The following is a 24,951-nucleotide window of genomic DNA, read 5'->3' on the forward strand; positions in this document are numbered from 1 at the left end:
TCATTTTAAGTAACTATCAAAGAATGTGAGAGGATGTGGTCACTTCACAAACTTACACGATTTTTTGTTCTCAAACTCCCCAGGATACCAAATGATCATTTGCAGAGTTGGCTCCAGATCACTCTAAAATTGAGCTTCCACCCTGGCTGGCGTAGCTCAGTGGATTGAGTGCGGGCTGTGAACCAAAGCATCGCAGGTTCAATTCCCAGTCAGAGCACATGCCTGGGTTGCAGGCACGGCCCCCCAGCAACCACACATGGATGTTTCTATCTCCCTCTCTTCCTTCCCTCTCTAGAAATAAATAAATAAAATCTTTTAAAAAATTGAGCCTCCAACTCTAATTCCCGTGAATTCCACAGCAAACTAGTAGTGATTACCGGCATCCAAACCTATTGCTCCTAGGGACTTTCCTTCTCCTCTCTGGGGAATGCCCAGTGCTCTGACTGTTCTTACACTGACAGGCAAAGTCCGAGTCTGCATTTCCAAATCCCTGTCCACGTTCCCTGCGCCCACGGCCCCAGGATAGCCGCTGTCTCCCGGTCCCACTCATTCACACGCAGCTCTTCACTCCCAGCTTCCAAGGCACCTACACCAGCCCACATCCTGGGTGCGTGCAACACCCCTGTGAGGTACAGATAGGCAAGGCATGAAACCTCACTTGTGGATTTTTACCAGTGGAAAAATCTCAAGGACGAAAGGCACCTTTCCCAGTGCTGCCTCCTCCACTCCTGTGGCCGAGGACGACAAGCCCACCTGCTGGCTGCGCCCTGAGACAGACAGCACAGGGGGCCTCGGCGTGCCCCGGCCTGAGGAAGGGATGGACCACCCGCGTTTTCACACACGTAAAAGGAATCTTCACGCAGAGCTATCGCCGCAGTCAAATCGGGCACAGTGCATACCTGTGGCACACTTAAAAAGGCCTCAGCGTCTAGCCTGAGGTTCGCTCCGGGAATTTCAAGCCACATAAAAATCGTGCCCTTAGACCAAAACAAGCTATCACCTAACCTCTTCAGACCGAAGCTCCAGGACCACCGAATGAATGTCTCTATGCTCGACTCCTAGCTTGGCTGTTCAATGATCTTGCTAAATATTTACCTGCAGCAAACATTTGGTATGAGAAATATTCTTATCTGATTTTTCCTCTTTCCAGAAAACGGAAGACCATATATTCCACAATCTACTGTAAATGCTTCACCTTGGTAACTGGGCCACATCCGCAGTTGTGTGCAGCTACTAATGAAGGGGTGAGGCGAAACCACCCATCAGACAAAGGAACCACCTGCTGAGCTGGGTAAATACATTCCCCAGCCATGTATCCAATAAGGGTTGATGTCCAGAGTTTGTAAAGAACTCATGCAATCCCCCCCCACACACACACACACTCTCTGATTAAAAAAGTGGGCAGAGCACCTGAGCACGCATCTCTCCAAAGAGGACCTACAGACGATGGTCAACAGACAGATATATATGAAAAGATGTTCACGCAACTGGTCAGAGAACTCTGAATTAAAACCGCCAGGAGATACCACCTCCCGCCTGTCGGAATGACCGTCAGTAAATCGACATGCGGCGCTTGCCAGTGAGGACGGACGGGGGGGAACCATCGCCTGCTGCTGGGGGGGCTGCTGGTGGGTGCGACCACTGTGGGAACCGTGTGCAGGTTCCTGGAAAAAACAGGTTCCAGGTTCCAGAGATCCCACTTCTGGGGATGTATCTGAAGAAACTGGAAACAATTCACAAAGATGTATCCCTCCCTGTGCTCACTGCAACATCCCTTACGACAGCCAGCGCAGGGAAGCGGCCCGAGTTCCGTCCCCAGGTGGACGGATAAAGAAGGTGCAGTACACACACGCACAACGGCCTATCGTTTCGTAACGAGGTGAGATGTCACCATTTGCGACGCCGTGAAGGAACCTAGAAGGTACCATGCTGAGTGAAATAAGTCAGACAGAGAGAGGCAAATACCATAGGACTTCACTTCTGTGTGGCATCTAAAAACAAAATAAACAAAACAGAAACAGACTCACGGATAAGAGTAAAACTGCCAGATCAAACAGGCTTGGGGAAGGTCTCTGAAAAAAGGGAAGGGGTTAAGAAGGGCCATTGGTGATCACGGAAGAGTCGCCGAGACGGACAGTGTGGCGGAGGGAACACCGTCAGTGACACTGCGGTGACCACGGGTAGTGCCAGGTGGGGACCGGACTGACCAGCGGGATCACTTCCTCAGGTACGCCAGAGTGTCTGGTCACTCTGCTGCACACCCGAAACTAATACAGTATTGAACATCAACTGTAATTGGATTTTTTAAAATGAAAAACCTGCGAAACCATCCTCAAAGACAAAGGCAATAACTTGAAAAAGAGTACTACTCTATTCCAAGATTAGATGATTAAAGACTTGAAAAATGGGATTTCTTCCCAAATTATTTCAATGACCCAAGAAAATATCAATAGGGGGTTTCTATGCAGATTCACAAACTTTATACACTTCAAGTCCAAGTGTTCAAGAAAAGCCGTGGTAATTCCGAAACTAACAATAAGAAGGAATAGTGAGTGAGGAGTTCTCCAAGTCGCCACGTTGCTAAAGCTATGGTGCTTAGAAAAGTCAGTCATTTGCGCAGGGCCAGATAAACCAAAGGCCCAGAACAGAACCCATAAACAGCTATCTATACCTATACGTTTATCTACAGGTATAGATACAGATATCTACAGATAGAACTATATATAGAATTATATATAGATATATATATCTAGATATAGATGTAGAGATGTAGATACATGTAAAACTTAGAGTGCACTACGGAGAGCATTATCTGTGCATCTATCTCCTCTGATCTGTCCAGTGCCAATTCTTCAGGACGGGCCACGCTTCCCCTGGAAGAGCGAGGTCAGCGGCCCTCGGACGCCCCTTCACGGGGGCTGAGGCGAACTCACCTTGAGCACTCCGAGCCTGGAAGGCTGTGCCCCCGGGGGTCCCGCCAGCACCAGGGGGCCGAGGTCACGTCCCCTCCCGTTAGGCAGGCCTAGGCTGCCGTCACCTCAGCCCACCACATGCTCAACTCTTCTGGGAGCAGGTTAGGGATTCCCTCTCCAGAAGACCCTCAACGCAGACCCCGAGGGGCACTCTAGAATGCACTCCCTCCCCTCCAAGTGCATGAAACCACAGCCCCAACACCCCCCGCCCCCAGAGTAATAAACCAGGGGCAGCCCGAGGTGCGAGGCAGCCCGCACAGAGTAAGCAGGACAATGTCTCCGTATGCCAGACGGCAGGGTCCAGTGACCTGCGGGGCAGGGAGCCACTGCTGCCCTTTCGCCGTCCTACCGTTCGACCCGAGGAGTGCGGATTCTCCCAGAGGGCAGCGGAGACGTAAAAGTAGCAGCTGGCACTCACTGAGGCCCAGTTTTGTGACAGCCACCGTCCTGGGTGTTTCCCTTCATTCCTGCAGCCCTGGCCACAGAGCAGGCGCACTTAGGTTTTTCGGAGGAGGAAAGAGGCGCGCTAAGTCCCTGCTAAGAAAGGCGGGAACTGGAGACCCGCCCCGCACTTCTGTGACTTCTGTCTCCACTAGAGGGCACTGGCCTCCCCTTTTCTGGTCGAACGCCTCCGTGGATGGTTTTACAGAGACTGGCAGACGCTGGGGGTCAATGAAACCCTCACGTCCTTCCTGGAAAACTTGCTGTTCCAGCCAGCCCCTGAGAAGGTTCCATGGCATCGTCCACACCACAGAAGCTATCGCGTTCTCACCCTCTCCGGGCTCTGCTGGACTGTGCTCGTCCAGAAGGGGCGCAGACTTCGGACGAGACTCCTGAGACGGCTCCACCGACCCATGAGCACCGCCCCCTCTCTCTACCCTCCACCCCTGCCCCAGAGCCGGCTGTGCAACGCTTCCCCGGCTCGCCGCTGGGGGGCGGAAGGAGCCTCGGACGGGGCAAGAGAACGAGAGCTGGCCACCCCACACTGCTGAGGAGGGAGGGGGGGAGGGGAGGAGGGGGAGGGGGGGAGGGGGGAGGGGGGAGGGGGGAGGGGGGAGGGGGGAGTCCAGGTGGAGACGCCCTGAGGCTCCGAGCCCCTGGCCCGCCCGCAGCAGCCACGCACAGCTCCCCCACCCACAACGCCAGCGCCCACACCGGTGGAGGCCACGGCGACGCAGCTGGGGGGGAGGGGGGCGGCCCTGCGCTGGCCTGCCTCTGGGGACAGCCTCCAGGGACCTGGTCTCACTCCCTCCACGAGTCCCGGGAAGGAACTGCTGCTGTACTGATGCGGCAGAACGATGCGTGAGCAATAGAGATTATTTTTTCTTTCTTTTTGGTATTTACTTCTCTCTCTTGGCCCTTTATTCCTTTCAGTCAGGCAGGTTAGTTTCTGCAGTGGAGGAACATAATACCAGCGAGCAGAGAGCCTATTTCAAAAGCCATTTGCTGATGGAAATTCCTCCTGCTTGAGAGCTGCGTGGAGTAATACAAGTCACTGCCTCCGACTCAAAGCCGCCCCACCAGCGAGAAGAAACGTCCCTTAAGTTGGGAGGAGGAGAAAAGCAGTGAGAGAGCATAGATGTTGGGGGCGGGCAGGGGAGGCTGAAAAAATGGCCCCAACTCTGTCTCCCTGGGCTGAGCCTGAACAGGTGGGATAATCCCAGACTCACTTCGAGAATGCGAGAGCAACCAGAATTCGGCCTCATCTGCCGGGGGTGGGGGGGGGGCGGGGGGGGGGGGACGGTGGCAGGGAGGCAGCCCCCCCCACCCCAGCACACCGGTGACAAGAGGTGGCAGGTGGAGCTGGCTAGCTCGAGTGGCCTGGTCATGCTTCAGGGAAGTCAGCCGCGGTGGGAGTATTTACACCCCAGGGAGTGGCAAAGGCGACCCATGAGAACCGCCCCCTCTCTACCCTCCACCCCTGCCCCAGAGCCGGCTGTGCAACGCTTCCCAGGCATGCCGCTGGGGGCGGAAGGAGCCTCAGACCGGGGAGAGAATGAGAGCTGGCTGCCCCACACTGCTGAGGGGGAGAGGGGAGGGGAGAGTCCAGGTGGAGGGCCTCCAGACCCCAGGAGGCTGTTTCAGGCCCTTGCATACACAGACAGCAGACCCACGCGGGGGAGAAAGCTCAGCTGACGCCCAAGTGACATCGAGATTGATGTTTTCAGAGAAGCCCCCGGAACACAAATGCACACCCGGGGACCAAACGTGCGATCCCACGCCATGTGGCAGGACGTTTCTTTCACCACAGAGAATAAGGACTCAAAATATAAGTGAGATTCTTACACACACAAAAAAGTACACTCATTACACAACTGCGCTGTCAAGATCTGTGTCTCCTGGATCGATGCGGACGAGAAGCGTGAGGGCTGGAGAGGCGGCCTCGCCCCAGAGCCTCTCCACCTCTGTCTGGAGCCCTGACCTGTGTTGCTCCCACCATGGGGTGGGGGGGGGAGGGGACCTAAGGTGTGGATGGCGGAACTGGGGGTGAGGGAGGCCCCACCTGGGGCTGATGTGGGGAGCAGGGCCTCCAGCAGGCAGGAGCCACCGAGAAGTAAACACTCTTCCGAAACCCTAACCCTTATCCAGAAATCGGCTCCCACGCTCCTGCCTACTAGAATAAAAACCATTAAAGAGAGGGACGAAGATCCTCCTTTGAGGTAAGTGGGCTGTGCTAAATAATTCAGGGGCTGAGTTTGATGGTGGGGAGAAGAGATCATTAATGCAACTGATGACGGGGGGAGTGTGCAGGAGGGAGGTCAGGAACCCGAGGATGAGAATGCAGCTGTGGCCCCTGGGAGCAGGGAGGGGAGCCCCTTCTGGTCAGTGGGCTGCGGGGTGGTCCGTGTGGGTCCTGAGTGTGTCCGGCGCCAGCCCTCGAGGAGCCTCGGGAGACGGCGGACGAAGGACGTTCAGGTAAGAGGCCAGTGGTGCCCCTGCCTGTGGCCCCGAGGAGGCGCTAGCAGCAGACCCAAGGACGAGCCCGCCAGTCCAGTGCACCCGAGCCCCCCAGGGCTGCGGAGCACCAGCCATCACACACAGACTTCTTCGTTGAGTGCTGCACACACGTGTCTTCTCTTCCTCGGGATTTTCCCCGCCTAGCAGACTCAGCCTCACCCAGCCTAGCAGGGACTAGTCCAGCCCAGCCTTGCCTAGCTCGGCCGAGCCGATCCCAGCCTCGCAGAGTCCGGCCTCACCTCGCCTCTCCGTGCGCCACCGTGGGAGACAAGAGCTGCCCTGCGTGACGGAGCCGGCTGAGGAGGGGTTGCTGCTGCCTGCAGCCCCAAGTCCCTACAGACTCTGAGCGCTCTGCAGAGTCCCCGGGGAGCTGGAGCCACGTACCCTGCCCGATGCCAGCGGATGTCACAGAGGCAGGAGGAACAGCGTGGCTGACACTGCACCCCCGACTCTGTGACCCCCTTCACACCACCGGGCAGGGACTCCAGCCGCCTCACCTCCAGGTCCTGCTTCTCCTTTCAGAACACAGGCTGCTGCATCAGGTAACCCAGAGGGGCTGTGCCAGAGCTTCCTGACGGGACGAGACAGGTCCGGACACGCCAGCGACGCCCCCGCCCCAGGCCTTCATGACACTTCGTCTGCGAGGGTCGTGCTTCCGCCGCACTCTGCCTGGACCTGCTGCCTGCTCCTCCTCCCCCATCTCGGGGCGCCTGAGCGCCCTCTCTGCACGCTATCCCAAACACATTGTTACCCACACGTCACAAGTGTCAGCGACCTGCCCCTACCTCCTTCTCTCCTGCGGACTAAGTCCTTCCAGTCCAATCTGAGAAGCACTACTTTCTACCTTATTAACTATCAGCTGGATCCGATCTAATTCCTCCAGGGGCCAAGACGAGAACGCCTTCGACCTGGTCACCAAGCGGCCACGGTGATCTGCAACACAGCTCGGGGGATAAGAGCACAGTCAGGAGCACCGGGCTCATGACTCCGCCTGCCACCAGGGGGGCCTGACGTGCCGGGGGCCACTCTGCAGAGTGCGTGGTTGTGTGAGCGCTGTGCAGCACACCCAAAACCAGTGCCGAGTCACGCTGTCAACTGTAACTGAAAAACAAAACGAAACAAAGTGCTCCTTCAGTTGCTCACGGTTACCACGAGGCCTGACAGGCACAGGCACGTGACCTTGCTGTACACCGGACCCCAGCACAGAGGCAGGGCGCCGGCACCCCGCGGAGAAGGGCTGGCCTCTCAGCCTGGGGCGTCGCTCCGCCTGTCCTCGCAGGGGCTGGCCTCCCGGGAGAACCCTCCCTGGGACCAGGAACCCTGCGCGCCGGCTTGGCTCTCCGATCTGTGTGTCTGCGATCCTCAGCAAGTCACCCTGCCTGGCCTCGGTTTCCTCCGGAAACCTGTGACGCAGGAACACAACCGAGCAGCGACCCACAGGCCCGAGGATGAATCAGGGGCTCCTCCCTGCACAGGCAGGCTGGCCCCTCAGACTCCCTCCGGGCGTGCCTTCCTTCCCCAGGGCAGGGGCCGCAGGGGCTGTGCCGGTGACAGTCCCCCTTCCGTCCCACGACTCCCTGCAGGGCCAGGAGAACTGCGGCTTCCAGGACAGGGGCCTCGGGGAGCGGCCCTGGGTGGCAGGGAGTGGGGGGTGGTGACCAGGCTGACAGCTGCGCCTGCTGCATGTGACAAGGTGCCACATGTGTCTGAACAAGACGCCCCCCCCGCCACAAGGCCCCGTGTGCCTGGCCCCATTTAACCCTCGTGGCAGATCTGTCAGGGAGATGTCAGCTTGCACGCCCGCCTGTGCAGGCACAGCTGTTAAAATGAAATTCTTCCGGGTCAGTCAGGAGCAGCGTCCGCCCTGAGCTCCTTGCCCCGCTCCCACTTCCCGGGACCCGGCAGACGGAGGGTGTCCCCGGGCGCTGAGGCAGGCTCCTGGAGCCCAGCACCAGCACCTACGACACGCTGTTAGTGAGGGCCTTGCTCTTGTTATCACGAACACCGTCGTTGATGCATAGTGCATACGGGCCCGCCACAAATCACACCCCTTTTTTATTACAAAATGTTTTATGACAAAATCATAAGCATAGAATTCTGTAACATAGCACTGTCACACTCAAGCACACCACATGAGGTTTTAGGGGAAATGTTCAAATTAAAACTATACACTACGACACCCGTGTTACTGCCCGACCAGACACACTCAGGGGGGCCTTACCTCTGCCGGGCCCTGTCACAGAACCTGGGTCATGCAGCTGGGGGGTCTCTGACGAGTCGTGCTTGCTCACCCCCAAGAGCACTGATGCCTGAACAGGTGAGATCCGGCCTAGCCTCCGTGGAACACTATTCAGACTCAAAAAGGTAGAAAGCACTCACCCATGGCAACGCGGGTGAGCCTTGAAAACTGTACGCTGTGTGAAAGAAGCCAGAAGCAAAAGGCCACTTTAATGGGATTCCGTTTGTACGAAACATCAACAACAGGAAAAGCAGCAGAGACAGAAGCACCTGGGAGGCCCCCAGGGACAGGGGGAGGGAGAGGGGAGGGTGAGACCTGGACCGGGTGGCGGCTGAGGGATCGCAGGGAGCGTGCGGAAGCCAACCTAGCTTGCGGATGCAGCACTCTGTCGCTGAACTGTGCGCTTTACACGGGTGAATTGTGTGCCATTTAAAAATTATGGGATGCAACCTCCGTAAACATGTACTAAATTTAAAGTTATACATGCACATTAGCCCCCAGCTGTGTTAACATATTAAATGCATTATAACATAAATACAGACCCTGGAGTTTTACAGGCTGAGTTGACAGAAGTAGTGATGGCAGTTCCGGCCTGTGCCCAGGGGGCTGCTGCCAGGACCCCTGCTCCAGGAGCAGCCGCCCAGGTGTAGCGAGGAGGCAGAACTCACTGCTGGGGGGTGGGGGCCTGGCTCTCCCCACCCAGCCTGCAGACCCCGGGCCTCTCGGAGGCTGTGAGGGGCCAGGATGACCACTATTTTTTGGAGGTTTACCATATATTGAAAAACGAAGAAATGCCACGGCAGCATTAAATATCAAGGACTATTTTCACTGCTCACATGTGAAAAGTGAAGGCTCTGGACATAAAACACCAAACAACAACAAAACACACCACAGTATAACTGTGCCAGTCAAAAGATAATTAGAGCTTTTCCAGAAAAAAATTCCCAGCGCAGGGAGGCAGTGGAACGGGAACAGAGAACAACTGGGGGGCGGCGTGTCACCATTGTCGCTCCCGTAGTCTGCCTCTGGAGGGGCGGGCACCGCCCTGCTGGGCTGGGCGGTGGTGGCCGAGGCCCCATGAGTGTGTGAGCCCCGCTGGGCAGACCCGGGCTCCTGCAGTGACGGCCTGGGGGTGCCTGTGCTTCAGGGCAGACCAGAAGAGCCAGAGAGCGGGCAAGGAAGGGCCCGTGGAACCTCTCTCTGGCAAGATTGCCAATCCTTCCCCAACAACAGTCCTGGGGCAGCAAAGAGAGGTGGAGGCAGGTTGTGGGAGGAGCCCTCAGTTCAACTGGGCGCAGGGCTATCTCCCCCACTGGAGGCAAGACAACTCATTCATTCATAGCTGCCAGGGTCTTTCCTGTCGAAGGTTAATGGCTTTTTTTTTTTTAACCATTTCCCTCTTTTCACCAACGACACAACAGCAGTGAGGAAAGAAAACTGTGACCGTCCCCCCTTCATCCCCTCCTCTGCCCCCAACATTTCCAGCACCACGGAGCTCTGGAAACAGGCAGGGTCAGAGTCTCCCTCAGGTCTCAGTCCTTGGAAACCGAGTCCCTGCTTCCTCTGGAGCCGCCCACTGGTTGCCATGGTAACACCACATCTGCTACCCAACTCTGCTCCAGTGGTCACTGGCTCTGGCATCCTCCAAGCTGTTGGCGGTTCCATGTTTGCCTGATGTGCTACTCTGCCCTCTGAGGCACGCTCACGCCCTTCCAGCATCAAAAGGCAGGGTTACGGGGACCGGAAGGTTCAATCCATGCAAACTGCAGTTCTGCAAAAGCAAGCTCTCGTGTGCCTGGGGCCGTTAACTCTGCCAATCTTGGGATGAACGTTCTGTATCTGTGGATCTCACATCCGGCTGCAAACCACTCTTCTAGATTTATTTTATTAGCGTTTGTTTCTAAGGAGCACGCGTTATTTGTTAAAACTTCCACAAACATTTCACACAGATCTCAACGCCGGGCTCATCTCCCTTAGTTTCTCATGTTAATACATTTCGACTTTAATTGCTCGTCTGCCGTTCTTTCTGTTCGCCAATTACTTTTGAAGCTGAAGAGCGTGGAATACAAATATAGGTTCTCTGCCTACGACTTTCTCCTGCTCTGTCAGGTGGCATCTTTATTCCTCCTGGAAACATATGATTTGCTCCCTTAACAGTGACAACTCTTACAGGGTTTATTGGATCCCGAGCGGTGATGCCGTACCGCACAGAAGGCAGGTCTGCAGTCACGGGAATTTAAGACCGGCCTCCCGGAAGCAGTGCCAGGCTCAGCCCAAACTGCCCGGACTGTGCCTAGTTTCAGCCCCGGACGGTCCACCTCTGGGCAAATCCAGCAGTCTTGGGCCAGTGGGGACCACTGGTCACCCTCTCCCTGTGTGTTCTCAGAAAGTTTCCTCTGCCTTTTTGACACCCCACTTTCCTACTTGTAAAATGGGAATGGGAACAAGACATTCCTCAGAAGGTTGCGGTGAGGATTACACAATCCTCTCGGATAAGACACCTGATGCTAAAACAGAAACCCATGCACAGTAGCTACTATTACTAATCTTAGAACTCTAAAACGAATCCTGAATCGCGTATCCAATTGCTCGGGCAGCCTAGCTTTTTCAGGCTGGGAGCAGGGCCAAGGCTAGGGCAAAGCAGGTGGGTCCCAGACTCGACACAGAAGGAGGCCCTCAGTCCCGGGGCCGCGCCCATGCAGGATTCTCTTCACGCACAGCGAGGTGCCGGCCTGCTGAGGCCATGAGGTCATGCCATCAGGCCAGAGCTGGCACTCAGGGCTCTCTGATTTAAATAAGGATGTCACACTCTCCACTAGACGGACCCTCCGTATCACCTTTGGTGACAATTCATTTCTAATCCCCACAGTGTTACTAAGCCACCCAAACCCATGCCTGCCACGAATACTTTTATTCTGAGCACCATTAAAACAATGCCAAACAAAAGCCCAGGTTCTCAAGAGATCTTGAGAAGTGAATTATTATAGCCAGCCATTTCCCAAACAGCATTAAATTTCCTTTCGTTGTCGACAATAATTATGGAAATCTTTCTAAAAGTTTCACACATTTCCATGCCTTTTTCCTTCCCTTAAACTACACTAGTCACCTTGAAATAATCACAGGCTCACGTGCAGTTGCAAGTAGTAATACAGACACACACCATGTGCCCTTAGCTCAGTTTCGCCCGATGATAACATCTCACAAAACCGCATTAGAGTGATTTTCAACCTTGTTCATCTCGTGGCACATACAAACTAGTTACTAAAATTCTGTGGCATGCCAAAAGTATATTCTCTCCTGTCTGACAAACATACGTATAATTTTGATTGATTTACAAAATAATAGTAATTACCTACTTTTTTTTGCTCCAGTGACTTTCTAAAAAAATTGGGTGCCTCTATTTGTATATAAGGATTTCTGGTACCAAGAATTAACCAATCAGACACAACCTGATTATGCAACGTGACTGGTAAGCTGCACCTCTATTACCTGTGGCAAATAAATTGAGCAGTAGAAAACTTTAATCTTTTCTTCTAAGATTGGGAGTGAAAAATATTCACTCTCAGCACTCCTGTAACACTGTACTAGAACTCCTCAACAGTACAATAAAGAAAAAGAAATTGAATAAATATAAATCAGAAAGGAGGAAATGTGACTTCCGGCCAAGATGGAGGCATAGGTGGATACACTGTGCCTCCTCGCACAACCACAAGTAGAACAAAAATTTCAAAACAAAAAACAACCAGAACTCACAGAAAATCAAACTGTATGGAAGTCTGACAACCAAGGAGTTAAAGAAGACAAATTCATCCAGACCAGTAGGAGGGACGGAGCCAGGCAGCGAGGACTCGTGGCAAGGTGGTGGCTGGAGGACCGGGGCAGGCAAGGCAGCAACTGGCGGATGCCGCGAGGCGGTGGATTGCAGACGGGGCGGTCCCACATTCACGTGCAGATAACCAGGAGAAACACCTGGGGAGCGGGACAGACCAAGCAACCCAGGGCCCCAGTGCAGGGAAATAAAGCCTCAAACCACTGATTGAGAACACCTGTGGGGGTTGAGGCAGCAGCAGGAGAAACTCCCAGCCTCACAGGAGAGTCCGTTGGAGAGACCCACGGGGTCCTAGAATGTACACAACCCACTCACATGGGAATCAGCACCAGAAGGGCCCATTTTGCTTGTGGGACGCAGGGGAAGTGACTGAAAGCCGGCAGAGAGCAGAGGACGTGCCATTGTTCCCTCTCGGACCCCTTCCCCACATACAGCACCATAATGCAGCACAGTGGGCTGCCCCACCCTGGTGAACACCTCAGGCTCCGCCCCTTGCAATGCAACAGGTGCACTGAGACAAAGAAATATGGCCCGAATGAAAAAACTGATCAAACCTCCAGAAAAAAACAAAACTAAGTGACAAAAACATAGCCAACCTATCACATACACAATTCAAAACACTGCCAATCAGGATGCTCACAGAATTGGTTGGATTTGGTTGCAAATTAGATGAAAAAATGAAGGTTATGGTAATTGAAATAAAGGAAAATGTACAGGGAACCAATAGTAATTGGAAGGAAACTCAAATCAACAGTGTGGACCAGAAGGAAGAAACATCCAACCAGAAAAGAAGGAAGAAAATAAGAATTCAAAAAAATGAGGAGAGGCTTAGGAACCTCCAGGACATCTTTAAATGCTCCAACATCCAATTTATAGGGGTACCAGAAGGGGAAGAGGAAGAGAAACAAGTGGAAAACTTATCTGAACAAATAATAAGGGAGAACTTCCCCAATCTCACAAAGGAAATAGACTTCCAGGAAGTCCAGGAAGCCCAGAGAGTCCCAGAGAAGTTGGACCCAAGGAGGAACACAGCAAGGCACATCAGAATTACATTACCCCAGATTAAAATGAAGGAGAGAATTCTAGAAGCAGCAAGAGATAAGGGGACAGTCACCTACAAAGGAGTTCCCATCAGACTGTCAGCTGATTTCTCAAAAGAGACCTTGCAGGCAAGGAGGGGCTGGAAAGAAGTATTCCAAGTCATGAAAGGCAAGCACCTACATCCAAGATTTCTCTATCCAGCAAAGCTTTCATTTAGAATGGGAGGGTAGATAAAGTGCTTCTCAGATAAGGTCAAGTTAAATGAGTTCATCCTCACCAAGCCCTTCTTATATGAAATGTTAAAGGGGTTTATCTAAGAAAAAGATAAAAAATATGAACAGTAAAATGACAGGAAAATCATTAACAACCACACCTAAAAGAAAAACAAAAGCCAACTAAGCAAACAACTAGAACAGGAACAGAAGCAGAAATGGAGATCACATGGAGGGTTATCTATGGAGGGGGAGAGAGGGGGAAAATGTACAGAGAATAAGTAGCACAGACGGTAGGTAGAAAATAGAAAGGGAGAGGGTAAGCATTGTATAGGAAATGTAGAAGCCAAAGAACTTATGACACATGGTCATGAACTAAAGCAGGGGAATGTGGGTGGGAGGGGGTATGCAGGGTAGAGGGGAGTGAAGGGGGGAAATGGGACAACTTTAATAGCATAATCAATAAAATATATTTTAAAAAAGGAGGAAATGTAACTGCTTCTATTCACAGATAACATAATTGCCTACAGAAAATTTTAAAGAATCTACAAATAAGCTTCTGGAACTAACAAGTGAGTTTAGCAGAGTCACAGGGTACAAGACCAACAAAAATCAACCACATTCGTACACACTCGCAACACACAACTGGGACTAAAAAATGTTGCAAGTGCCGGTCACGCAAAAATGCATGAAGTGCTCAGGTGTAGCTCGGACGTTGCAGGGTCTGTGTCTGGAAAGCCACACAGCACCGATGACAGAAATCAGAGAAGATCTAAGTAAGCAGAGATACGCCATGTTCACGGATTAAAGAAAACAATACCGTTTAAAATGTCGGCTCTCCCCAACTGACCATAGGTTCAATACTAACCCCCTATCAAAATCCAAGCAGAATTTTTACAGATATTTCAAAATAAAGCTGTTCCTTATGTGGAAAGGCAAAAAAGAAAACCAGAATAGTCAAAACAGTTTTGAAAAGGAAGAGCAAAGTCAGAGGACTCTCACCACCTGGTTTTAAGAGTACTTTAAAGCTACAACATAAGCCAGACAGTGTAGTGTGGGTGAAGGTTAGCTGCCTAGCTCAAAGGATCAGAATAAAGAACCCAGAAACAGACCCACACAAACAGGGTCACGCCTGTTTTTTTTTAAACAAAGACACAAAAGCAACTAAATAGAGAAAGAATAATGTTTTCAAATGTTTCTGGAACAAGTGGATAGCCATATGCAACAACAACAACAAATCTCAAACTGTACTCGCAAATTAAAACTTGACTAGAAATGACTTACAGCATTAAATGCACACCTCACAGCTGTAAAGTTTCTAGGCAAAAACAAATGGGACGATCACAGCTGTTGTGTGTCAAAGAGGTCTCAGACACACTCCGAAGGTACGACCCATTGAATAAAAACACTAAGTCATATTTCTGCAACATTAAAAAGGACATCTGCCGTGCAGGCCATTGAGAGAATGAAATTGCATACCACAAATGGGGGAAAATATGTGCGTATCAAAAAGGACCCGTGTCCAGAATGCTCAAAACAACAAGCAAATAACCCAATAAAATGGACAAACGATTTCAACACACTTCAACAAAGACAATACAGGAGGTAAGTAAACACTGAAAGAATGTCAACACCACTAGTCATTAGGGAAATGCAAATTAAAACCACAAGGAGATACCACTATACATGTTTTAGAATGTCCAAAGTAATTTAAAAAGCAAAAACAAAAACCAAACAAACAGACAAGCGCCGGCAAGGATGTGAAGTAATCAAAGCTTTCACACTTTGCTATTGCGAATGCAGAACTGTACACCCACACTGGAAAACCCAAAACTCTATGGAAGCAGAAAGAGGAAAATGCGTTGTCCAACACTCCACAAAATAAACGTAAATGGTACATAACACAAGTAGGGTAAAGAGCAGAGCCAGTGTTAGGAAATGAAAAGTATAATATCAGGGAGATAGCATCCTTCACGATTCACCCCTTACAAGGCTTTTTAAAAGAATACTATGTGTGAGGATTCAGCCACACGTATATTCTCACCAACTATTGGTGGCAATGTACTTTGTCAAAGCCGTCTAGAGCATGATTTGTAAATACTTGCCATGAGCTATAAAAAAAAAGGTCATCTTTGAAACAGTAATTTTACTTCTACGAATGGGTCCCAAGGAAGTAATCAAAAATGGTACTACTTTTAGAATCAGAAAAAAAACAGATCGCATTGTGATGTTTCTCTTTATAAGGTGTCACAAAGCCTGATCTTTGTGTCTGCTCCCGCCGGAGACCCACGGTCCCATGACAAGACGGTGTCTGAAGAGCAAACGCTGAAGACATCATTTTCCTCAGGAGCACAGGGCACCAGGACCTCCTCTCCCCAGACGGCCATGCGCAGACCCACTTGTAGAGTCTCAGGTTGTCATTGACCACGTGCGCCCATCGGCATCACGAGAGTATGCTCCCTGCCAGCCGGGGAAACACGGGTGCCTTTGAGGAGAGACGGGGCACAGGGCTCACTCCTGAAGTGGGGCAGGCCCTGCCAGGCACCGGCAGGAGCCCAGAGAATATTTTTACCCGGGGACTAAAGACCAGGGGTGGCTGGGAAAGGGACCCCGTGGGACACAGACACCGTGGGAATGTGCGCCCACCCGCAGGCAGCTGCCACACGTCTCACTGGGGACAAACCTGTGACCTCCACTGCCACGGCGCCAGGCAGCCCTCTCTGAAGGACAGAGAGTGAGTTGGTTCAGCTGGTCGACCCTGTTCACGAGTGACAGCAGGTTCTATCAGCAACTCTGGTACTCTAACTCCCTCAGTGACCACCTGAGTAGCAAGGCCAGAGAACCCCCCACCCAGTACCGTAGAAAACCAGGTTTCCCCGCCCTCCCTTCGTGGAGCCTGTGATGAGGCACGGGGGTGGCAGGGAAACACGTCTGCGGCTGCAGTGGACATCGGCTCCACTGCCTGGGACTGAGGGGATGCTGAGTGCTCTGTACTTTTATGCGTTTCAGTTCTCAGTAAAGCTTGTCGTTACCGTGCACCTGGGGCCACTCCTGGGTAGGTCACATGCAACTCGACGGCAGTGCGCTGGTCCTATGAGCCCCCTCCTGCCAACACCCCAGGACCTCACAATCTCTATGGTCCTCTGTGTTTCTGAGGGGGCAGGAAACAGAGGCAAGGGCTCTAGTCTGGAAATGGAGCGGGGCTTGTCACTGCAGTCTGAACACGGACGGAAGGGGCTGGAGGTCCCAGATCTGTGTGGGGGTCTGTTCAGCAAACTCGAACTTGCTTGCAGGTGCTATTTATGTCCTGACGGAATGTGCAAGCTGAAGCAGCTCAGAGGGGCCCTCGCATGGAACACGGGGTCACTGGCAGGTGGCTGTCATGCCTGTGCACTGTGCAACATTGCATTTACTTAGGAGTGACCGGTTCCGGGCCGGGGGCGGGGGGAAACGCCCCACTGCATTCAATTAGCGGTAACTCCAAAGCACCCTGGGAAGCGTCAGCAGACACGCGGCTTCCAGCAGACATCCTCTTGAGTTGGGTTCCTGCAAGGATCCTGCTTGGACCGGATAAACAGGAAAGATACAGAGACTCAACTTTTTTCATTTCAGAGGGAAGGTTATCTGCACAGAAACCAGCAAGAAAAAGGTCACTCCCAGGAGCCCCTCGGTAGTTTCGGTCACTCCCGAGCCCTGTGCAATCACATCACCGAACGCCTCTGTGCAATCAGGCCCCAGCGGGCCAGGCGTGGATGCTGAGAGGGTTTGCTGCAGGGGGCCTTTTTAAAAAAAAATTTGGGGGGGCATGATTCAGAGCTGTGAGAGATTTTTACCTAGAAAAAAAACATTTTCAGCTAATGACTGTTCCGGCTCTTGTACATCAAATACCATTCACAGGGTCAGTGAGTGGGATAAAAAGGGAAAGGACAGCTTTTGAGGGAACACATGGCTGGCATTTAACCACCAAAAAGCACAAAAATGGGGTTTGTTTTTTTCCAGAGGCCCAGAGTACAGGCTGTGCAGACCGAAGGAAGAGAAGATGTGCCGTGATTTAGGAGGAAAGGAGGGGCGGCTCGGGGAGCTGCAGGGGCACAGAAACGGGGCAAGACATTTAGAGGGGAGGAGGCGAAAGTATGGTATCTTGGGAAACTTCCGGTCTCCGGATGGAGACAGGTTTGAGCTCAGGTATTTATTTCCCCTCCCTCCTAGAAACTCGTTAGAATGACCAAGGCGATATAAAAATAAGACAGACATCTATAGCTGCGTTGAAAAATAACAAAGGAAACACATCAGAGAACTTTGCGGGAGTTCTAGACCAATGTCAAGCATGTGTTAGTGTTCTAGAGAGACAGAGAGACTGATTGATTGATTGACAGATGATGGCACTGCTCCCACCTGAAGGCTGGCAGGCTCAGGAGCCAGCAAGGAGCTGGAAAAAGACAAGGTTCCAGCCTGAAGGTGGTCAGCAGGAGGCGTTCTCGCTGACGGGGGAGGGCCAGCCTGTTCTTTCTCTACTCAGGCCTTCAGTGGGCCAGATGGGGCCACGCTCAATAGGGAGTGTGGGCCTTGACACCGCCTACCAATGCAGATGTTACTCTCATCCGGGAACACCTTCACAGAAACACCCAGAATGATGTTTGAGCAAATATCTCACTGCCCTGTGGCCCAGTCAAAATGGCACTTAAAGTTAACCATTGCAAAGCAAATGTGATTTTAAATAAAGGCACGCTAACCGACGATGTTCAGAACATGATGCCCCAGCTACGCTCATTCGGGGGTTAGGGCACAGGGGCAGCTGGCAGGGCCCAGATAAAGAACTTCTTGTGACTTTGGCCAAGTATCTGCCCTCATGACTTGCTTGGTATATATGGAACTAGAAATCAATTACAGAAAAAAAAAACTCTGAAAAACACAACCACATCGGCTAAATAACGTGTTGCTAAACAATGAACCAGTTAACCATGAGATTCAAGAAGAAATCAAGAGAGACACTGAGACAAATGAAAAAGAAAAAGCACCCAAACATCTATGGGACACAGCAAAAGCAGTCCTAGAAGGAAATTCGTAGCATCACAGACTCACCTCAAGAAACAAGAAAAAATCCCAGACAATCCAACCTCACACTTGAAGGGACTGGGGAAGGTACAACAAACAGAGCCCAAAGTGAGTAGAGCTGTTGAGTTCATGCTGACGTAACCAACCCTCTCCAACAAGACTCAAGTAACTGCTTTTGAGCACCCCCTATGGACAATGTTGTGAGAGAGAGAGAGAGTGAGTGTGTGTGTGTGTGTGTGTGTGTGTGTGTGTGTACGCGCATGCTTGAGATGGGGGCATGCAAAACAAACCAAGACTTAAGATGTGATCCCTACCCTAGTGACTCAGAATCCAGCTGAGGTTGGGGGTAGGGGCGAGGTTAAAGCAACAAGACAGTCTTCCAGCTTCCCTTAACTGGGACAGTCTTTAAAGTGTGGTTTGCTGCTTTGGTGAGAATCAGTGTGAAGAACCCGAGGTGTCCAAACCAAAGTACAGAGGCGGATAAGTTTCTGGCTGGCTCAGCACACTGCACGTTGAGCTGTGTGGTTAATTAGGTAGAATGACGCTAGGAGAGAGCTCATTACCAGCTCTCAGGAAATGCACAGCCCCATCTACAGAATCGCCGCCGGATGTGTGTCCTGGAGTCCCAGGGACCCTATTTGTAAAGCGCAGACCACAGGAATCTGGGCAGCCCTGTGGTGTGTGACTCCGAGTGACGCTGTCAGAGGACGGATTTGCCGTCCCTGGGCAGTAAGCCCCGAGGAAGGAACGCACCTGCCTCTCTCCCCGGCAACAGCGTGTTATTGATGCTGAGCGTGCCAGACAGCATCCTCTAACGCATCCCTCTGGCTTGATCCTCAAATTGCCTGTATTGTGAAAGCCCTCGTCCATCAGTCTGCATAAATGCACCGGCCTGCCTCGGGGGTGGCACGGCAATCTACTTATGTTTATCACTAAATACCGGCGGAGATTTTGATGGCACGAAGCGAGCCGGGTCTCTCCTCTTCTCCACTGATCCATCATCCCCAAACACCAACACGCCCCATGGAAAAGGAAGAGGCTGCCAGAGACACATGCTAAAATTATATTGTCTTTCATCTTCCTCCCGAGTAATGAGATCATTGAACGTGAAATGTAATTTAAAAGTGCAATGGGGCTCTCTCCTTCTCCTCCCTCGGTGACAGCTTCAGACGCCGCGTGCGGCTGATGGACTGACGCGCCGGGAACAGGCACGGAACGACACCTCCTCCTTTCAGAGAGCAAGCGTCCTCGCGGAGCGCTGCACAGAACGGGTGCCCACACGCGTGTCTGACGACCGTGCCCGAGCCTCACGCGCAGCCACGACGGGTTCAGGGTACATTCCTCTGGGCACCACGCGGAGCCAGGTTCACGGCGAAGACGGGCCTTCAGACACAGGCACGGGCAGCCGACTCCGAAACAAGACGACGAGAATCAGCGAAGACCACATACCCTCCCCGTCATCGCTTCAGAAAACGATACGCTTTCTTTTCAGGACACAGAAATAGAACGGTTAATCCTGATCAAAAGACACTGGGTATGTGAACAGTATCAGGTACATTTGTTACCCCTTCGGGGACGTAACACAAAGCATTGGCAGCACTGTGTGAAGCTGGAAATGGAACCTTCCGGAAAAATATCACATTCAAGATGAAATCAAATCTTATCAGGTAGCTAATAGTTTTAGATTGCATATTAAAAAAACGGTAATTGTATGATAAAATATTAGCAAATCTCAAAAAACTAGAGCTAGAACATCGTCGTCTCCGGCGGGAATGATACGGGATGTGTGACGTGCTGTAACTGGATATGTCTGCAGACATCAGTAATGACATCCTCTGTTGCTGTAATTTAAACGTGTGATCACTATAAAGATCTGTACAGTAACATACACAGCTGGAGAGACCCATGCTAAGTACGCCAGGAGAAAATGATGGCGCCAGGAGGCTGGCTTCCGGCTGCCTCGTGATCCCCGCCTCGGAGGGTGCTGTGGGTGCAGTCACCACGCGCTGCCACGTAGCAGAGAGCGGGTGGAGTCGCCTACCTGTCTGGCGGCTTCTGCAGGAACCGGCTGCACGGCCCTGAGCCCGTCCCCTCACCTCACTCAGCCTCATGTTTTCTCACCTGGGAAAGGGAGCTGATATTAGTACATAACATAAGGTGCTTGTATCAGACACTGTATCTCTTTTTAAGGCTCCTTATGTTTTTAAAAACTATGTTGTACATGTCCAGTCAAAGTGTGGTCCATGCACCAACAGCGTCCACCAGCGCTTGTGAGAAATGCGCGCTCTCAGGCCTCATGCCAAACCCACCTGATCAGAACCTGCACTTTAGCAAGGCAGAGGTGATTCACCTTGTGCTCTGGAAAAGCCATATAAATGGAGCCGCTTCAAAATGAAGTCAGAGTTGCCACCCCAGAGGAACGGCCTTGAAGGTTTTATTCCTAAAACCTCTGAAGTGCTTCAACGGGGCAAAACCACCTTTGGCCTGGGCCACCGCAACAAACAGTGCTTTCAAATGCGAACAGGAACGTGGGCGTTCTGATGGGCAGACCTTCTGTGGAATTGCCACCCCCACGTCCAGCTAAGGGGTGGCGTAGCTCATCCGCACCCACACGAATGTCTTCCTTCCACGTCCACCATCATTCCCCCCTTCCCTTTCTCACCAAGCCCCTTCCCTTCACCCCCTGCACCGTCTGGGGTTCTGCCGGAGTCAGCATTTCCCAAACAGCTGTTTCTCTGGGTCTGAAACACTTTCTGCCTCTCGCTCTGGCCTTTTTGGTTTTCAGTTAACACTTTTAAAGTGAAGATTCTGATTCAGTCGGCCTGGCGAGGGCCTGAGGTCCTGACGAGACGGGAGTGGGTTGGGGAGAGGACTGGTGCTCCCGTCCAGAGGCCACACTCAGGGGAGCAGGGATTAGAGGGTGTCTGGCACACAGGAGGTGCTCAAAACCAGAGCCCGCGTCAGCGGCTCTCAAACTGGGCTCACCGGGACCACCTGGAGGGCGTAGGAAACCACAGAGGATGAGGTACTGCCCCCCAGAGCTCTGGCTCACTGGACCGGGGCAGGGCCCATGACCTGCATCGCTAAACAAGTCCCCGAGCCACAGCAATGCCACTTGCCCAGGGACCAGATTCTCAGCAGCAGTGGTCTGCAGATTCAAGCAGCAAACAACGAAGATTAACTGTGACAAGATAAGAGAAAAGCAAGGTAATAAATGAGCACAGTATGATTTTTAGTTATAAATAACCTACATGTTAAAGTCTAGAAGGAAACATACAAGAGACATTACGTTAAGGAATTTGGGATGATGGGAGAACTTGGGAACCTCTGTTTGCCAAGTTTAATTGACAGTAAAGATCAGCCTCCTCTCCAGCCATTTCTTCCCTCCTAGGCTGCAGTTTGAGAAGCGGCAGCGCTCCCGAGCTCCTGACCTTCCTCAGTGACACGAAGAGGCTGCTGGAGACAAACAGGCTGGTCTGGTTGGATGGAAAGGGGAGGAGATTATGCAGCACAGAGGAAGCACCGGTGGTAAAGGAGCGAAATGGGAGAGTGTTTTAAAGGCGGCGCATCCGCCTGGATTCAATGAGGTGGATGTGTCCATAGTATTCGTATTTTTGTTGTTATTTATGCACCACTGTGGTCATCACAGGTTTTCAAATATTCTGAAAACGCATCCGGCTTTATCAGCCTCCAGGTGGGGAGTGTGGGGAGGTCAGCGTTCCACAGCACAGGACATTCAGGACCAAGAGTGCCCGCCACTGTGTGAGCCAGGTGCCGTCCTTTGCCGAGAGGCAGCTGTCTCCACTGGGCACTTGGGCGAGGCCGGATGGGCACTGTCCCCAAGGGCCCGAGTGCTTCAATGCAATCCTCCGCTCAGATTTAAGGACCACAAACACCCCCCAACACACACCCCAACTGCTACCCAGCAGCTGTCCAATGAAGGCTTGTACTTCACAGCACAGCAACCCCATCTCCTGAAGAAAGAACGGACGCCTCAGAATGGGAGGATCAAACTAATGAAACCTATCATCATCATCATCATTAAAACACCTGTACAGTGACTGGAATCCATGCTCATGAGATAAGGGAGAGACTCACCGTGGTTAGAAAGTGACAGACGGTCAACTTAACGCCCAGCCTTCAGTCCATCAGGTTGTGCAGACCTGTGTAAAATCACGTCAGTGAAGACCACGTGGTCACGAGAGCAAGATGGCCACAGACATTTCCTAGGTTAACTTAAAAAGAAAAGGAGACGACATCGCGTCTAAAACTCGGTCACTGCTGTGCTGTTGCTATTCTGTGCTCAGGGAGGACCTAATGGAAAACAGGGCAAAATGTAGGTGTTTGCTGCATTTGCCGCACGGTCCTTTGTCAAGTTCTGCTCTTTTCCATCCTAATTTTTGTGTAATAAGTATACACTAAATTTATCATGAAAAATGAACCATTTTTAAAGTTATGGCTTCTAAAATTACTTTAATACTGATAACATTAAAAGTAAACCTACAGTTACAGTTACGCTAACATGTCTCCGTGTTGAAAAGTAAGACTCAGTGCATGCAGTGACTGCTGTCACTGGGACTCAGGGCAGTGAGGAGAGGGGCTCTCTTGTCACCAGACTCCCTCAGTGTGGCTTGGGGATGAAAACAAGTGGAAGAGATGGGGGATGGATGTCTGTGGAAGGAGTTCTGCAGGCCCTGTGCTACAGGGCATTTCTCAAAGAGGCGCCTGAGACCTGGGGGATCGTCCTCCTTTAAAATAAAACGTAAACAACCGTTTTCTCTGTGGCTGGTTTCTCCGCATAAAGAACTCTGAGGCACGCCCAGGCTCCCATGCGTGGGCAGGGTGGGCAGAGGGGTCCCTGCATTTCTCACTTGGCTGTGAGCCCAGCACAGAAACAGCCGCACGTCTGAGCTTCGGGAGCAGGCACAACACCTGTGAACTGGGATGCTTCCCCCGGCTCAGAGGCCAGACGGGCTCCCCAGGACCCCCAATCCCACAGCCACGGGCGACCACGGGTTTCTGCATCCGACAGCTACGTAACATCCAGCTCCCTGTGACCACGAGTGAATGCCTGTTTGGGGCTCAGGGTGGGAGCCGGGAGACAGCAGGGAGCATCCCTGTTTTCACCAACCCTGCCAGGGTAGGAGGGCCCCTCTCCCCTCATCAGGTTCCCAAAAGCCCCTGCCACACCCCCTCAGGCTGACCCCTCCCCGGCAGCGTGGTCAAAGACACAGGTTCCAGAGCACGACCTGCAGAGTAGGCCTGCTACTACGGACTGCAAAAGGTGGCTGCACCTGTGGCCTCCACTGGTCACTCCAGGAAGCAGCTGGAGAAAAGGAATGCCTCCTCCTTTTCTGCATCTTCTACAAGCCCCAAGGGCCCCTTCTGCCTAGAAGAGAGCAAAGTACCTCCTGGGTCCCTCCCAGGAACAAGCCATATTCCAAATACTGCTTTTCCCAAACGGCCCTGTGTTCCATCCAGCGTGTTTCCATATCTCAATGTCTCCTGTTCTTATACCCCGATTCGCCTGTGGCCAACAGCTGTCACGTTCGTCTCTACAGAGAAACTCAGAATCCCCCCTGCTCCCCCTGCCCAGCAGGCCTGACCGACAAGCATCGTGTTGCCGTCTGTCAACCCTGCTCGTGTCTGTGTGCCACAGGATGAAAGGACTGGCCCCCGTCAGGAGCAGTGATCGGCAGTGAGAATTAGGAGACGTGTTTCCAGCTGAGCGCCTTGTTAAACACATAATCAACCCTAAATACAGTGACATGTTGCTGATAAAGGAACCACTGGCCCCAAAGGTATGATCCAGGGAGAGACGCTCATTCTGTGCGCAGATCTCCAATATCAGCAACCAGGATGGACCACCTTTAAAAATTATCCAATGAAACCTAGCAGCAAGTGGGGTGCAGAAAACCAGCTTGTTATTATGTACAGGCAGATCGAACAGTGCTCGCAGACTCAAGGTTTTTTTTAAGGCCCTGCTTTCTGAAAAGATTTTTTCCCTTGAAAATGCATTGTATAAAAAAAAAATCCTTTTAGTAAAAACAGTGATGGTTAAGGTCCCAGGCTAGTCGATAAAATCTGATTCCTCCACACTTACAAGAGGAACTCTGCCACACAGTACCCCTCACTGTTCTCAAACAGCAGTCTCTCCCCCTTCTGTCTCCTCTGGATACCCCTTTCCTTACACCCACCTGTCCGATCGAGACACGGAACAGGTACCTCCTCCTCCACGAAGCCTTCCTTACCACCTCTGGCAAAAGCAAGCCCTCTCCTTACCCTCCTGGGCTCCTGCTCCTCATCATCCGCTCCAGCAGTCACCACGCCGGGGGCCGCAGTGCACGCACCTTCAACACCCTGTTCAGCCAGCAGCTCCTCGTTGGCAGCAGCAGGCCGGGGTCTCGGTGCTTCCGCAGCCCCTCCAGTGGCCATCGTGATGTCTTCTAGGACTCGTCTTTTCATTAAAAAAAAAAACAAAACATGCCTGGTGCCAAACCACGCAGAACACTGAAGACTGCATGGAACTTTGAGACGGTGACCGCGCTGCAGGCGGGCGCACAGAAGAGGCTGATAGAATTGAAACCTGGAGGACGACAGGAAGTAGTGTTTGCCTTTGCACAGCATTCCATTGCCTAATTACAC

The 24,951-nt window shown here is 52.0% G+C and overlaps 1 long non-coding RNA gene across 1 annotated transcript; it reads right to left on the bottom strand.

Moving 5' to 3' along the window:
- Positions 1-20,347: 20,347 nt before the first annotated feature.
- LOC123809682 lies at positions 20,348-24,747 on the bottom strand. The gene is made up of 3 exons (XR_006784058.1): positions 24,657-24,747; positions 22,405-22,469; positions 20,348-20,427 (listed from the first exon to the last, which is right to left on the bottom strand). It is a non-coding gene; the product is annotated as an uncharacterized LOC123809682 (long non-coding RNA).
- Positions 24,748-24,951: the final 204 nt, after the last annotated feature.

The sequence above is a fragment of the Phyllostomus hastatus genome, unplaced genomic scaffold, assembly GCF_019186645.2.
Source record: "Phyllostomus hastatus isolate PE091 unplaced genomic scaffold, TTU_PhHast_1.1 phas_scaffold_555, whole genome shotgun sequence".
Taxonomy (NCBI): Eukaryota; Metazoa; Chordata; class Mammalia; order Chiroptera; family Phyllostomidae; genus Phyllostomus; species Phyllostomus hastatus.